This window comes from Ursus americanus, chromosome 7 (assembly GCF_024610735.1).
Source record: "Ursus americanus isolate L20-20 chromosome 7, mUrsAme1.1.p, whole genome shotgun sequence".
Classification (NCBI taxonomy): Eukaryota; Metazoa; Chordata; class Mammalia; order Carnivora; family Ursidae; genus Ursus; species Ursus americanus.
In genome coordinates, this window is record NC_142133.1 from 23,288,624 (window position 1) to 23,302,091 (window position 13,468).

The 13,468-nt window shown below is 39.0% G+C and overlaps 1 long non-coding RNA gene across 2 annotated transcripts in view; it reads right to left on the reverse strand.

Moving 5' to 3' along the window:
• The window catches only part of LOC123785941 (uncharacterized), a 57,492-nt gene that overhangs the window by 6,430 nt on the left and 37,594 nt on the right, over window positions 1–13,468 (reverse strand). For both annotated transcript variants that reach the window (XR_006777825.2, XR_006777826.2), the window contains exons 5-6: window positions 5,150–5,309; window positions 4,468–4,663 (exon numbers count right to left, since the gene is read on the reverse strand). This is a non-coding gene — a long non-coding RNA (uncharacterized LOC123785941). The remainder of the gene's footprint in view (window positions 1–4,467; window positions 4,664–5,149; window positions 5,310–13,468) is intronic.

Genomic DNA, 13,468 nt, shown 5'->3' on the forward strand with positions numbered 1-13,468 from the left:
TGAGAGGGTACTGATACTTTTGGAGGTAAACTTCCTTGTATAGCTCTGACTTTTAGAACCATTTTAATGTTTCACATACACAAAAAATAAATTATTTAATTCAACCAGGATGTGAGAGACACCAAAATGGAATCCAAATAGTAACAAATGAACCCAACCATATTACAAAAGAATAACCTAATCACACTGAAGGAACAAGGACAGAAAAAACTCATCCAGGGAACTTTGGACATCAACATTTTGACTACATATTCTAAGGCAGTGTTTGACATATTAAGGCCTATGGACCACATCCAGTCCACTGGCTACTTTTGCAAGTTAAGTTTTATTAGACACATCTACGCTTATTCATTTATGTGTTGCCTATAGCTGCTTTTGAAGTACAATGGCAGGGTTAAGTAGTTGTAAAAGAGACAGTATGACACCCAAAACTGAAAGTACTTCCTATCTGGCCCTTCAGAGAAAAAGTTTGCACACCCTGCACTAAGCCTGAAAAGAAAAAGAACTATGCATTAATATCTTATTAGAGTTAATAATTCTGTTTTTCAGAAGAGAATGAGTTAGAAATTCTGAAATTACTTCATGTCTGTTATGGGATTAAGCCAATAAGTAAATATATTGTGAATACTAAGAGCAAGATTTTATATAGTAATGATGTCAAGTGATTCTTATTTAATCTATTATTTTATTTTATTTTATTTTATTTTATTTTATTTTATTTTATTTTATTTTATTTTATTTTATAGAGTCAGGGAGAGAGGACGAGAGGAGGGAGGGTCAGAGCAAGAAGCAGACTCTCTGCTGAGCAGGAGCCGGACCTGGAACTTGATCCTGGGACTGGGGATCCTGACCTGAGCTGAAGGCAGATGCTTAACCGACTGAGCCACCCAGGTGCCCTTCATCTATTACTTAATGAAAATTTTAAGAGAATTTCTTTTTCTCTTACCTTTTAGCACAGAAAATTTCAAACAGAGAGAAATTAGTATAATAAACCCATGACACAGTTCAATAGTTATCACTATCTTGCTGATCTTGTATTATCTATTTACATCCTGCCCCCATTTTTCCTTCTCTTGGCTAGTGTATTTTAAAGCAAATCTTACTTTTTGCCTCATTGCATCTGAGAGAGCAAGATGGGTCACCAGCAGCTCTATTGGAGCCATCTGAGGAAATGTGGCCTGGGTTCTCCTTGCGTTCTTGCGGTGTCTGCTCAAACTGCCCTGATCTGATCCGGAAATACCGCCTCAATATGCGTCGAAAGTGTTTCCGTCAGTACGTCTAGGGTATTAGCCTCATTCAGTTGGATTAAGTGAACTTCCTTGAATGGTCATCCAAGATACCTACCTTAACTGCAGATATCCAGGATACCTACTATAATGGCAACTCACTGTACATAAAATAAAAATACTCCAAAAAAAGAATAAAGCAAATCTTAGACATGTCATTTCACCCATAAAAATACTTCCAGTATGCAATTTTAACCCAAAGGACCTTTTTCATGGTAACTTTTCAAATCTTTAAAAATGTTTACATATATCTGAATGATTAATCAACAAAATTTTTAAAAAGAAAAAAATATGGGGGAACTTGACCCTCCAGATAATGAAAATGTATTAATTTTTTTTTTTTTTAGAGGTTGGGGAAGGGCAGAGGGAGAGGGAGACAGAGACAGAGAATCTTAAGTAGGTTGCACGCCCAGTGCAGAGCCCCGAATGGGGCTCCATCTCACAACCCTGAGATCATGACCTGAGCCAAAATCAAAAGTCGGATGCTTAACGGACTGAGCCATTCAGGTGCCTCCAAAATGTATTATATTTTAAAGCTACAGTAATTAGGACTGTATTTGGCCAGAAATGGAAGCATAGGGGATAGGGAAAAAACAATTTCATATGCCATTAATAAGTGTAAATTGGTGCAATTTTTCTGGAATGCATTTTGGCCATATGAATTAAAAGCTTTTAAAATGCATACACTTTTATGCAAAGTGAAATAAGTCAGTCAGAGAAAAAAACTGTATGATTTCACTCATATGCGGAATTTAGGAAAAAAATAACAAGTGAACAAAGAAAAAGAGACAAACACAAAAACGGACTCTTAACTATGGAGAACAATCTGATAGTCTACCAGAGGGGTGGCTGGTGGGGGGATGGGTAGAATAGGTGAAGGGGATTAAGAGTACATTTATCATAATGAGCACTGATTGGCACATAGAATTGTTGAATCACTATATTGTACACCTGAAACTAACACTGCATGTTAACTATACTGGAATTAAATTTTTAAAATGACTATAAAGTGTACACCTTTTTATTATATGCAAATTACTCTTACATGATTCAAAGAAAGAAAGAGAAAATAAATGTGGAGAAAGTCAATACTTGTTGAACCTAGGCTTCATTGTACTATTCATGTAATTTTTTTGTAGATTTGACAATTTTCAATACACAAAGCTTTGTTTTTAATGTGCATCTACTTGACCTGCAAGTTCTATGAATTTATTCAGAGAACTAAAGAACCATACGAAGATAAACGTACAATGAAGAACATGGAAGGATGTTCACAGCAATGTCGTACATAATTGTGAAGAACTAAAACCAACCGAAAGATTTAAAAGCAGAGGCCTGTGAATCATTGGGGTACAGGTATATAATTAGGTACTGTGCAACCATTTGAAATCCTCTTGGAGAATGTATATATTACCATGCAAAATTTGCATAAAATATTGTTTTGTTCGTTAGAACCCTTTGTATGCAAGGGACAGAAAATGATCTGAGCTGCCAGGCCAATTATCCTCTGACTGTCTCTCTGCTTCCAGCCCACCTTCCTTAGTGTGCTTTGTGCTGCTGGGGCTGGGACCCTTGAAGCATTTCTTCCTGGTTCCTCCTCCAAGCTTTCAAGTTTTAACAGTCCCAACCATGTCCCTCTGTTCCCTCCAACCCTAATGATGGTATCTGCTTCCTGCAGTTGCTACCTCTGTGATACCTTCATGTTTTCTTTTTGTCTTTTCAACTCATCAGTACCTAGTTAGCAATTCTTTATATATAAAATTATTTCTGTAAACATAACTAGTGTGGTGTCTGCTCTTGGCAGCTGGCCGGGGCTGGAAAGGAGAATGTACTCTAAGGACTCAATGTGTCTTCTAGAATCTGAGGGCAGAAGTACCTCAGACGGAGCATGGGATATTAAAATGGTTAGCAACCAGGAACCCAGGAAATGCCTTCTCATATCCTGTCTTGGCTTCTCTGTTGAATTGTCATTTCTTGCCTGGCAACCATCTCTGCTGCTCAATTCACCCATCAGTTTCCAGCTATATTCCTGCTTTGAAGTTTTAAACTTTCCTTCACTCAAGACAGTGGATCAGTCTGAAAAAGAATATTATGGCCCCAATTTCAAATTCCTAGTAGAAAACATCAGATGGAGCAGGGTTGGGTCTGATTTCTACCCATGATGTGATCATCTGTGATCAGGGAATGAAGTCATACAAGTAGAGACATGGTTGTCTGGGGCCCATCTTCAAGGAGAAGGAAGTTAAACTAGGTCATTGTGAGATGAGCCAACACCCAAAAAGAATTGAATACAGTTCTTGAGTGGAAACAAAAAAGTATGTATGTATAATACAATCCCAGTTCTGTAAAACAGAACCAAGCTACCTGTATATAAAATGTCTATTACTAATACATATCTTAGAAGAATCTGGAAAGATTTTGGTGAACAGGAAAAATTTTTTTTTGTTTTTTAACTTTTTATTATGAAACTATTTCAGACTTACAAAAGAGTTGCAAAAATAGTATGAGGAATTCCTGTATACCCTTAACTCAGCTTCCCCAAATATTAAATGTTGCACAATCACATTAAAATGATCAAAACTGAGAAAATAACACCAATAAATACCACTAACTAATCTACAGACCACATTCAGGTTTTGCCAACTGTCCACTAATGTCTTCCTTTCCTTGGACCAGGAGGCAACAACTCAGGATCACACAACACATTCGGTTATCATGTCTTCTCAGTCTCTTTGATCTGGGATAGTTTCTCAACTTTCCTTCATCTGTCGTGACCTTGACACTTTTTCTCTTTTTCATCAGTAAGTATTTTCTGGGGAGATACTTTGACATTATGTAAAAATCCCATTTCTTTACACTCTAGCCCACCGATTTTAGCATCCATTAATGATTCTTGGTTGAAACAATGTTTACTATGTGTTTGGCAAATGGTGATTACCTGTTTCCATCACATCTTCAACATTTATTCCTTGAAATTCTACTATAATGAAGAGCTTTCCCTACTCCACCAATTTTTTATGAGATGGCCTCATGGACATTATTTTTATTCCATGGGTTATAAATATGTTATTATCATGATTTATTTTGTTCCTTAAATCATCCCAGATTTGGCCATTGGGACCCCCTTCATATTGGTTCCTATGTTCTTTCAACATGCCCCCATCATTTTTTGACCACCTACCTTTTGGTATTACAAGATCGTTCCAGGCTCCTCTTGTTCTCTTTCTGTTTCAGACCCTGGAATCAGCCATTTCTCTAAGGAGCTTTGGTTTCTCTTTATTTTTTGGAAAAGTGTAGTTATCAAACAAAATCTGGGCACCAAGTATGTTTGTTGCTACTGCGGTATCATTGTTTCTAGGCCCTCTCAGCAGACAGAGCTAGGAAATATATTTTTATGCACATAAATTAATATCTATATCTATATATATGCACACACCTCTATTTCTTTATTTATCAAAAACCATTAGTTCATACTGATACTTTTTAAAACCAGTTTAATTGAGGTATAATTGACAAATAAAATTATATATATTTAAAATGTACAACATGATTTGATACATGTATACATTGTCAAATGACTATCACAATTAGGTCAATTAATACATACACTTCTTCACATAAAAATCTTTTTTGTCTGTGCGGTGAGAATGCTTAAGATCTATAGACTTGGCAAATTTCAAGTATACGATAACAGTAATCTTAATTATAGTCACCATGCTGTATATTAGATCCCCAGAACTTATGCAAATAAAGTAAAACTGTTCTTCTTGCCCTCTTCATTGTGTCTATTCTCAGATTTTTGTTCCAGTGATGTGCTGGAACTTCTCCAATGGACTGCCAGACACCCACAAAGGTATTCTCACCTGTGAATGACTGTCAAAACTGATTCTGTGCTGGGACAACAGCAGAAAACTCCTATTTCACTGTCCTGCTTCTGATACTTTTTATTCCAGTTCAACATCATAGGGCTCATTCCAGCCTTCCTTCTTTTCTTATTTGTAATTCCTTCTGATGCTGCAAATACTAATAAAAGAATTAAAACTTATTAAGTACCTACCTTCTATCAGAACTGTGCCAAGAACAGTTACCTCCTATAGCAGGTAATATTTTTAGCTGCATTTTATAGAGAAGAGAGTGAGATATCAAGAGGTTAAGTAATATTGCCACTTATTGGTGATAGAGCCAAGATTGGGACCCTTGGAGTCTGACTTCAGAATTCATGTGCTTGACCACTATGCATAGCCTATTAATAAAACCTGAAGAAGCTAGCACAGTATAAACCAATCTCACCCATGCGTATAGATATTATAGTTTAACCAGAGGGGTTAAACACTTACATGTAAAATTTCAAAAAATAAAGTGAGAAGAAAATATAAGCAAAGATTTATTCAATCTCGGAGTGAGACAGAACTCTTTGACCTTACAAATGTCCACTCCCTAGCTGCATCAGTCTCTTCAGGTTATACGCAACTCTTTCAGCAGTAACCAGGTTAAAAAATAAATTGTGGCTGTATGTATTTTTTGTCAGAGATCATTCTTGGCTCATCTGCCTTCCTCCCTGTTTGAACTCTCTTTGCATTGCCTGCTCTGTCAGACAGATCGGCTTCGAACCTGAGATTCCTCTTCTCCTTGTTCTCTCTGATTTTGGCATCCTGACCCTAGACTATTGGTCTTGGCACTACTGACCCAGTAACTCCATAGGAAACTGACCTGGTAATTATCCTCTTGGCTCCATTTATCACAGCCTCATGCCTGCTTCCAGCCTGCCCACTCAGGGCTCTACCATGCCCCTCAGCCCCCCATCTGTCCAAGACAAGAGTTCTCGCCAAAATATACATGCAAACAAACAAGAAAAGATGGATAGATTTGACTAAACAGTGGCACGTAAAACTTCTATTCTTCAAGACAACTTAAAATTCTATGATTCTATGTACAAATATGCCCAGGCACGTATGCAATAATTGATTTTTAAATTGCTAACATTTCTTAGTATTTAGTCTTTTCCTAATACTATCCTTTTTTTTTTTTTTACAAATTTAGATTTTGAAAATTTCAAACCTACAAGAACCTTGACAGTACAACGAATACCCACATACTCTTTACCTATATTCAACAATCAAGAATTGAATTTTCTGGGAGATGGGGTAACCGGGTGATGGGTATTAAGGAGGGCATGTGTGGTGATGAGCAGTGGGTGTTATACGCAACTAATGAATCACTGAACTAATCAAAAACTAATGATGTACTATATGCTGGCTAATTGAACATAATAAAAAAAAGAAATAATAAAATAATAAAAAATAGAAGAATTTAATTTTCCCAGCAGATCTAAATATTTATTTTCTCTACCTACCCCCCAAAAATCGTGTGCGTTTTGAATTTTGTTGCATACCATATGTTTCAGGAGTCCCATGACCACCCCATGTTTGGCGATTCGTTAGAAGGATTTATAAGTCAGTTCAAGTGTCAGGGTTTGAGGTTGTTTTTTTTTTTTTTTTAAAGATTTTATTTATTTTTTCGACAGAGATAGAGACAGCCAGCGAGAGAGGGAGCACAAGCAGGGGGAGTGGGAGAGGAAGAAGCAGGCTCATAGCGGAGAAGCCTGATGTGGGGCTCGATCCCAGATTGCCGGGATCACGCCCTGAGCCAAAGGCAGATGCTTAACTGCTGTGCCACCCAGGTGCCCCAGGGTTTGAGGTTTTTATGAAGGTCTGGTCACATAGGCACCTTCTGGTACATGACTGTACTGAAACTCAGGACCCTAAAAATGAAACCAGTGCACACCAGCAATCTTGTTGTTTGTGCAAAGCAATTCTGACGAGCTGGTAAATCATAGGCCATTGTTCCAGGTGTATATGACAAAATCATCAAAGTTCAACATCAACTTCCAAAGACCATACACCCAGGGGTTGGCGATGGTCAGTTATGGGTCTAGGTGAGGAGAAGGTTAGCAGACCTACTGTATTAACTCCTCATATCACACCTTTGCTCGTGCTGTTCCTGACGTTTGAATTGCCTTTCTCAGATGCCTGGCTCAAGTCCCACATTATCTACAGCACCTGCACGAGGCCCTTCTTGGAGCAGGTATTTTGTAAACATGTGCACAGGGAAGGAATCTTGAGTGAAGCCTGCCCAGATCTATTCAATCCAGTGATCTCTTCCTCTCCACTGGCTTTTCCGTTTATTTTCTAATTAATCATATAATGCCTAGAGATAGCTCTTCTACTCCTCCCTGATACTGTCATTAAATTTTTCAAGTTCATATGTTCTCCTTGACTATTTTGTTAAATGATGATCATTTCTGAGGTCCTTTATGTATATTCTGCTGCTCCTAGAACAGCGTATAGGTTGTAACATACACTTAAGTATTTGTTGATGCTGATTGATCACTGGTTCAAAAAGTACCTTTCTACAATTTAAGTTTTAATTAATATATGAATAGTAAGGAGTGAATTGGCTAGGGTTGGCTAGAACACAAGCTGAAATGATTTTGCCCTGGTACTAAGTAACATAGGAAATTCAAGTCTTCCAATCTTGTGAGAAAAGAGTTAAAAATAAGAACGAATTTTCAAAGAATAACTGTTACAGAGAAAAGATGCCTTAGGAGTATCAGCTGTTAGAGACAGCATTGTCTCTATATGGCACTGGTTAATGATCACGGAGTTTAGAACTCCAGAAGTAAAAACAACCTGAGAAGTTCTTGTGGATGACTTACAAAAATGGAGGAGGAAAATGAGACCATCTCAACCCATCTAATGTGTGTGTGTGTGGGTGTGGGTGGGTGGGCGGTTTAGGTGAAAGAAGTCATTGCAACACTAGAGGTCTACTAGAGGTCTACTGCTGCGAGTAGCAACAGCAGACAGGGAGACCCGTGCGTCACACACATCTACATCACCAAGTTCTATCGCTCAGGCAGTGGCACAAGCCACCAGGAGAGTGCTCATCACTAATTAGGATGGTGTGCCTCTGCTTTAGGGTGCACCAGAAGCATGCAGAAGCCTTGTAAAGCACAGATTGCTGGCCCGGCTCCCAGAATTTTTGATTCAGTGGGTCTAGAGTAGGGCCAAATCATTTGCATTTTAAACAAGCTCCTGGGTCCTGCCGCAGGACCCCATCCTGCACTTTGGGTATCCAGGTGCTATACCACTCATGCACACAGAACAGTATGCACTTTCAGTATCCTAAGTGCAATTCTCAGCAACCAACTAGGTCCTAAGTAGCAGAAGTTAGACGTTATCACTTGACACTCCATTTTTATTTCGGTCTGATCCACCTATATGAGGCCACTGTCTTTCATATATGAATAGGAATGTCTTTTTGCTGCAGTGGCACTGCTTTTCAGAATCTATTTAATAATAGAATTTCATGCCAGAAAGTTGCGAATAATGACATCAGAGTGTTTCTGTTAACACTTAAAATTGCAACTGATACCATTTGTCAAATTTTAATCAACCCTGCTATAAATTAGTCATCATAATGTAATGGTCAGATATCTCACCACAATTTGTTGTTTGAATAGCGTTCTTGCAATTTGTTCTCTTTGTTCTTCTTTGAAGCTTCCCAGGAATGGAGAGAAGTGGAAAAATAACGGTGTCCACATTGCATGTGGTCAGTTTTTCACCTGGCACATGATGTCTGACAGACACGACGTGGAGTGAGCTATTACCAGCAATCTGTTCATTCTACCCTCCAGTAGGCACGGCAAATAGGATGTGTTCCAACTAGGCCGTAGGTCTCCTTGAGAGCTAAATACTACATATGGCATTTGTTGAATCATTTTATTGTCCACAAAACAGAGAGATATTTATCAGGAGCATCATTCTCCAGGAAAACCCAGGAGCTTTGAATCTATAGATGATGATTAAAAGTGCAAACAGACCATCTTAAAAAGTCCCCAATTCAATTAATTTCAATGTTTCAAGGACATGTATTTTGGTTATGATATTTGCTGCTATGGCATATTGGCATCTTTTTTTTCCATATCAATGTTAGCCCACCTCTGCTTATGAAAACCTTCAGACTTCCATTGTAATGGTATCGTGGGGGGAAGGGGGAGGAAATCCCAGAAAGTTCTCATGCCAGCTGTTCTGCATGGTCTCTGCAAGCTAAAAACAGGAGGTGGATCAAAGTTTATGTGCTACAAAATCTTAAGACATAAAAGTTTTAATTCTTCTTGCTTTTTGTAATATCCAATTTAACACACACAAGCCAAGGAAAGCAGGGTAAGAATAGGGAGGGTGGGGGAGGCTGAAGTAGGGGTAGTTTGGGGCCATTTGGCTCCACCCTTTCTTTTGATAACAGTCCTCTCCCACCCTCAAAGCACAAGTGACCCAGACTTGAGGTACCTCAACCTCCTGCCAGAGGGATGATCCAGGGGTTATTATTCAGAGCAGGCGACAGAAATTGAGATAATCCACGTCTTTCCTCATCAGGTACTCAAGATCAAGCCCTGAGTTGGCTCCTCGCTCACCAGGGAGTCTGCTTGAGCGTCCCTCCCTCGGCAACCCCCACCATTGTCGCAGGCACGTGCTCTCTCTCTCATATAAATAAATAAATCTTAAAGAAATAAATTAAAATAGAGGAGCCCCCTGGCTCTGTGTTCATGGAGCTAGAAGGACTTGAAGCTAAAAGGGCTGAATGCCTTGTAAAAAGTCTTTTCAGAAATAGAAGAGAAAGAGGCCCAAATGCAAGAAATAGACCTGTGAGGCAGAAACACAATGCAAAGGGAAAGAGAGAGACAAAAAGAGAATGAGAAGAGATTTCAATATCCTTTGAGTCCTTGGGTCCAGAGTGCCTTGGTTGGATCCTTCCCTATTCTCACCAGGACCACGATCTGCTAATGTCTGCTCTGCTTAAATTAATTTGAGTAGGATTTCTGCCCCTTGACTAATAGTAAGGCACACTGCATTTTCTCTATTTCTGAGTCATGGTAACTATTTTTAAAACCAATCTCACTTCCACCCTGGGAGGGAAAAAAAAATACTGTGAGAAATAAAATTAGATTTAAACGTTATTAGTTAAAGGTGTCTGATATTTTGTCTGGAATTTGCTTAAAAATACACTGGTTTGATGTGAAGGTGTTCGTACATTAATCTACATCCCAGAGGCAATGATTTAACATTTTTAACAGTCTGGTCAGGAGTCCACACCCCAGGTAGAGGTGATCAGTTAGCAGGTCCAAGGACCTTAATCACTAGTCCATCCCCCAAAGGAGGCTCAGGCAGTACTCTAGATATTGCTATCTGAACCAGCACCAAGAGATAGCAGGTATTTTTTTTTTATAATGAACTATAACTACGGGCATAACCGTACTATCGGGCATAACTATACTACCCAGCTATTTCCACTTTGCATAAATGGAGGATAAGCACCTGGCAGCCCAGAAGCCCAACAGCGGTTGAGCACCCAGTGCCTCTAGCGTTGTTTCCTTCTGTGTCACTCTTCTTAATACAGAATTCTTCTACTTGAGCTGATTGGAAGTTTGGCTCATCCTGTCAGCCTACAGTGTATTGGCCTCCAAGTGAATCTTCTGGCAAGTTATCTTGTTAGATTGCCAAGAACAAGATGTGTGGACTTTACTGAGTTCAGAGGAACTGTGTGTGCGTGACCACTCTCTTCAGCCTCTTGGCTAATACATGTTGGTATCTGTGGAAAATTTAGGTCTGAGACTGGATTATGTCATAAGAAATCATAGTAATGATGCTGTAGGAGAGGAAGCATTATCCTAAGGAGAGTTCTGAACCACCTTCAATATCTGGAATTATTACTGTTATTTTTACTAGAAGAAGCTGGCAATTCCTGAACTGACAAATTGGCTTGGACCAGATCTCAAAGATGAGAGAAGTTGCTCCATTCCCCCTGATGACTTAGATTCTCAAACTGTCTCTGGGATTTTATCCAGTTTGGTTTCTTGATGCCTGCTTCTAGTTTCATACTTCTATGATCTCTGTTTCCTATTCTAATCCAGCTTAGTTCCTGGGCATTAGTTTTTATGTCTGCTTGCAGTCCACCTCTGGTTTTGCACTTAGACCAACTCACACATTCATATGCTGTGCAGATCCGCCCCTCCCCTTCTAGCCCCAGACCTGTTTCATCTAACACTGAAAGAGTTTGTTTCTAATTTGAATGTGGAAAACCTCTATCACTGTACGTATCACTAGCAATAATCTGTCCATAATTAGAGTATCCCACATTTTTACATAAAAGCAGAATTTCTATAACTAAAAAAGAGTCTTCAAAGACTCTTTCTTTAAAGACTTATTTATTTATTTTAAAGATAGAGAGCACGAGCGGGGTGGAGAGGGGCAGAGGAGAGGGAAAGAGAGAGAGAATCTCAAGCAGACTCTCTGCTGAGCTCAGAGCCTGATGCAGGGCTTGATCCCACAACACTGAGATCATGACATAAGCCTAAATCAAGAGTGAGCTGCTTAATTGACTGAGCCACCCAGGCACCCCAGAAAAGTCTTCCATCTTAAATACTATTTCACCATGTAATTTCTTGAGTTTCAGCTGTAAATACATGTTCCTAAAGCAGAGACCTTTTTCTTTGGAGGCAGGCTAATTTCCTCATGCAGCAGCATCTTTGGCCCAGTTCTTAGCCATTCACTTTAAGAGACTGAAAACAGAAAGGTTATTCCACCTCCATTAAGAAAACGACATTTATCTTCTCACCTATTAGAGAGCATTTCCAACGTCTTTGTATTGGCCTGAAGAAAAGTATACATGGACCCAACAAGCAATTAAACGGGAGCTGCCCCCAAGGGGATGGGGAGGAGGGTTTGGCAGAGATCTGTGTCCCACTTATACACGAGGTGTGAATGGGGAGCTGTCTGCATGGAGTCCCAGAAGGATGCTGGCTTGGGAGACCTGCCCACGCTTGAGTCTGGCATGAGGAAGTAGAGCCACCTGTTTTCAAGGGACTGTTTCTGATTATGGAACACCTGAAGTCGTAATCACCCTGGCCTTCCCTAAATGTTCTAGACTTTCTAATTTTGCCCCCATCATTTCCAGTATTACCCCAGGACTGCAGCAATATTTATCATACAACTGTATCATGGAACAAATTCACACATATCATGAGTAAATGCACAATTAAACAAATCTAGATAAAGTTATTTATAAGGTAGTTAAGCCAACAATGACTTCTTGTTTTTCAACAATGGCTTCTTGAGGATATCTTTTTTAAACACTATGTATTATGGAAGGTTGCAACTATATGAAGTAGATGGATACTTTGGCTACATTAGAGATTTCTAAGCAACAGGTCTGGTTCTAGCTCATTGAGATATTGACTGCTCTAAGTCCTTGGAGCAGCTGGTCAGAACCCCTGGCTGCTTATCTTCAGCTGTAAGCTTTTTGCCCCAGTATGCAATACAAACACTGTATTATCATTTCTATGTGTGCCATTTTGTTGAGAAGCATTGGTTCATATGATCAATAATGGTTAAGTGCAAGGGGGAATGATGTTCTTTAGCTGCATCTCCTACTGACCAAATAATTTTAAACAGTTGCTACCTGAATTCAAGAAATAATTTATCAGATGGAAGGGCAGAGCCAGAATAAAAGCAAGATTCATCCTAGGAGTTATCGAAGTTCCTATGGTATTAGATACTCAGTAAAGTTTCTGGATAGCACTTCTATTCAGATATAAAGGTGTCAAATAGTATTTCAGGAAATAGTTTTTTCCCCTAGTTCTATAATCATAGAAAAGTAGAGATTAAAGCCTGAACAGAAGTAAAATTTAGAAACCGAGCAGAAGTAAAATTTAGGAACTGAATCCAACCATTCTTTTCCCACCATGGAGGTCAAACCTGTCAGAGAGTCTCTGATTCACCCTGGGACTCTATCTGGTGTTCCTTCCTTCTTCCCTCCCTACTTTGTCATTCAATCGAAGTGTCCTGATTTAGGAGGGTTAGGCTTTCTGTACTCTCTGTCTCTCTATAATTAGGAAATAGTACTAGGGAAGTAATTTTTCCATCCTGGTTACACACTGAAAATCATGTGGAGAATTTTTTCCCCAAAAATCTATCACTTGAGTCTTAGCCCAAATCAGTAGTTCTTAAATGTGGCCCCTAGACCAGCAGCATCTGCATTACCTAGGAACTTGCTAAAAATGCAAATTATTGGACCCCACTTTAGTTCTATTGAATCAGAAATTCTGAGGTTGGTGCTAATTTATTACT